At 44.6% G+C, this 3755-nt stretch overlaps 1 pseudogene across 1 annotated transcript; it reads left to right on the forward strand.

The window, feature by feature from the left end:
* The first annotated feature begins 759 nt into the window (after positions 1–759).
* On the forward strand, positions 760–1340 carry LOC308239404 (large ribosomal subunit protein uL11m-like; annotated as a pseudogene). Its single transcript has one exon. The product of its transcript is annotated as a large ribosomal subunit protein uL11m-like (transcript).
* Positions 1341–3755: the final 2415 nt, after the last annotated feature.

Here is a 3755-nt window from a genome sequence, read left to right on the forward strand (position 1 = left end):
TCTTATCTCTTTGCCTGCTCTTTCCCTGTCTCTTTTGTCAGTTTATATACTTCTCTTGGATTTTTAAATGTCAGAAATCCTCAAGGTTCAGACCTCTGGTCTCTTCTGAGTCTATATGATCTCCCCGAATGAACTCATCGTCAACAAGCACATCTAACTAAAATTAATATGTCATCCCTTCCAAGAAATACCATTATTTTGTGTTTCACTAAGAAAGCAAAAATGCTTCCAATTACACTATGATATCTCAAATTGCACTAATCATCTTACTGTACCTCAAACTTGTTCCTCATTGTAGTATTCCCAACTCAGAAAATGACATCATCATTCACTTAGTTGTTCAAGTTAAAAACTAGAAACCTGGGACTTCTATTCTGTTACCTCACCACCTTCTACCCATCATATCTAATCAGTCTCTATGTCCTACCACATTTACTTCTTAAATAATGCCTGAATATGTCCATCTCTCTGACCCTCACTGTAACAAAGCTAATAGGAGCCACCAACTTTCTTGTCTGATTTAACTCAAAAGTATCCTAATTGATTTCCCCAATCTTCTGATTTGCTATCAGCAAGGTAGAGTGATCTTTTCAAAGCCCAAATTTGACTATGTCACTTCCCTGATGAAAACACTTTAGTAGATCATCATAACCCTTAGTAAAAAGTGCAAATTCTTGACCTGTGACACAATATGGCAGCGCCCAGAGCTGTCTGTCTTGCTGTTGACCTCAGGTGAATGAAGGCAGTGAACCCCACATCATGTTGAAGCTAATCCGGCCCACTCGGGCCGTCAAGAGACCCAAGGTCAGCGGCATCATCCGGACCATCACGCAGGCGGGCCATGCCATGCCAGCGGCCCCCCACTAGGCCCCATCCTGGGTCAGTGAGGGGTTTCCATCAACCAGTTCTGCAAGGAGTTCAATGAGAAGATGAAGGATATCAAAGAAGGCATCCTTTTGCCCACCAAGATCTTTGTGAAGCCTGACAGGACATTTGGAATCAAGATAGGACAACCCACTGTTACCTACTTCCTGAAAACAGCTGCTGGGATTGAAAAAGGGGCCCTGCATACAGGCAAGGAGGTGGCAGGCCTGGTGACCTTGAAGCACGTGTATGAGATTGCTTGTGTTAAAGCTCAGGATGATGCCTTCCCCATGTGGGACATGCCCCTGTCCTCTGTTGTCCACCGCATCATTGGCTCTGTCCATTTCCTAGGTATTCGTGTGGTGAAGAACCTCAGTTCGGAAGAGCTGGCAGCTTTCCAGAAGGAGGGAGCCATATTCTTGGTGGCTCAGAAAGAGGCAGATTTGGCACCTCAGGCAGAAGCTGCCAAGAAGTGACCCCTGTCTTGCACACTCCAGAATTTTGAAGGGAGCAGCTGGAAAGGCTGTGCCAAAGGGGAGAAGGGGAGGTGACACCAACCTGATTATTATTGCCCTGACTTTAGATGATATATTTTTACATGTATGGATGTATCAGGGCATTCAGCCTAAATAAACATCTTTTGTCACCCTCCCCCCCCCAAAAAAAAGTGCAAATTCTTGCCATGGCTTATAAAGCTCCTACCCACCTCTCTAGCCTTGTCTCATGACACTCTATCCTATGTTCTATAAGTGCCAACCACATACTGGCCTTTTTGATTCTCAAATGTGTCACCCACCTTGCTGCCTCAGGACCTTGTGCACACGCTCTCTCCTCTGTGTACAAGGTCCTCTTACTTCTCTTTATCTAACTAACTCATATTAATTTCTCAGCCCTAAACTAAATAATCACCTCCTCAAGAAAGTATTCCATGGTCCCAGAATACATGCCCTCATAGCACACCACTCTGTTCATTTTCAGACTTTAAAATTGTAAATAATTTAGTATGTAAATCACAATTTAGTATTGGGCTTGGTATTGGGGATGAAAGTGGCATGAAGACAGGAACTATGCTAAAGAAAATAATGTTGGGAACAAAACAGGTGCTCAGTTAGTATTTGTTAAATGAATGAATCAATTGATGACTAATGGGATGTAAGAGTTAAGGTAAAAAAAATAATCAAGAATTATAGCCAAGTTTCTGGCTTTGGTGACTAGGATGGATGATAGCACATCAGATCTGAGGCAAGAGAAAAATGATAAATTCAGTTTTAGAAGAAAGAGTTGGAGATGCTTGTGAGATATACAGTAGGCATTTTGATATGTGTCTAGACTTGGGGAAAGCAGCCTGGGTTACTGACATAAATTTAATAGCCATTAGCTCCAGGTGTTGGTTGAAACTGAGTGAGGGAACGAGGTCATCCAGGCAATGAGTGTAACATAAGAAGGAGAGAAGGGTAAGAACATGTCTTTGTAGAATATCAGCATTTAAGGGACAGGCAGAGGAAAATAAACCATAGAAGGAAAGGGAGAAGGGAAGGACAGAAAAGCTATATAAATATGAGAACAGTATGGTTGCCCAATATGATATCTGCTCCCTATCACATGTGTTCAAGCCCAGGCTTCATGCAGAACCAACTGAGGATTATTTTTCGCACTATTACATGAGAATCAGAGTTAGAAAGTTTAAGCCAAGTTTCCATAAGGTCCTTTGCACTGGTCCAACACAGTATAATGAAAAGAACACTAGACTAAGAATCTGAAAGCCCTGGTTCTAGAATCTGAACTCTTTCACTGACTAGCTTAACAACTTCATATAAGTTATTTACCCTGTCTCAAATCCAGATAATGGATTTGAAAGCATAACAACAAAAGATATTATAATGTTGCCAAGGGTTACTCAACTCTTGGGGAATCCATTAAACTATTTTCAGTTAATAAATGCTTATCCTATATAATAAAGAGGTAATATGCAAAATGACCCTCACACCCTCGCAGAAGATGGCCACCCCCATGTGGTCAAAGATGGCCACCCCCATGTGGTCAAAGATGGCTGCCCCCATGTGGTCAAAGATGGCCACCACAAGATGGCTGGCAGGGGAGGGTAGTTGTGGGTGATCAGGCCAGCAGGGAAGGGCAGTTGGGGGCTACCAGGCCTGCAGGGGAGGGCAGTTAGGGGCGACCAGGCCTACAGGGGAGGGCAGTTAGGGGCAACCAGGCCAGCAGGGGTGGGCAGTTGGGAGCGACCAGGCTTGCAGCGAGGGCAGTTAGGGGCAAGCAGGCCTGCAGGGGAGGGCAGTTGGGGGTTACCGGGCCAGCAGGGGAGAGCAGTTGGGGGCAATCGGGCTGGCAGGGGTGGGCAGTTAGACATCAATCAGGCTGGCAGGGGAGTGGTTAGGGGGTGATCAGGCTGGCAGGCAGGTGAGCGGTTGGGAGCCAGCAGTCCTAGATGTCTGACTGCGGGATCGGGCCTAAACCGGCAGTCAGACATCCCCCGAGGGGTGCCAGATTGGAGAGGGTGCAGGCTGAGCTGAGGGACACCCCCCCCCCCAAGTGCATGACCCAGACCTCTAGGTATAAATATTTTTAGTTAACAAACTCATTTTATTACAACTATGAGAGGCATGCATTGCTGTTATCTTTCATTTTACAGATGAGGAACTGAAGCATAAACTGGTTAAAATGCTTGCCTAAGATCACTGAGTTAGGGGTTAGTGGAGTTAGTTAGATGTGAAACCAGAAATTCTGGCTCTAAATTTCTGCATAATCATTATGGTAAATTACCCTTGGCCTAAAACTTCATCCTCTAAATGACAGATTCACCAACCCCTTTGAAAAAATCTGATGAAAGCTATGGAGCCTCTGCCCCAGAATACACAACTTACACATGCATA

The sequence above is a fragment of the Plecotus auritus genome, assembly GCF_963455305.1.
Source record: "Plecotus auritus genome assembly, chromosome: X".
Classification (NCBI taxonomy): domain Eukaryota; kingdom Metazoa; phylum Chordata; class Mammalia; order Chiroptera; family Vespertilionidae; genus Plecotus; species Plecotus auritus.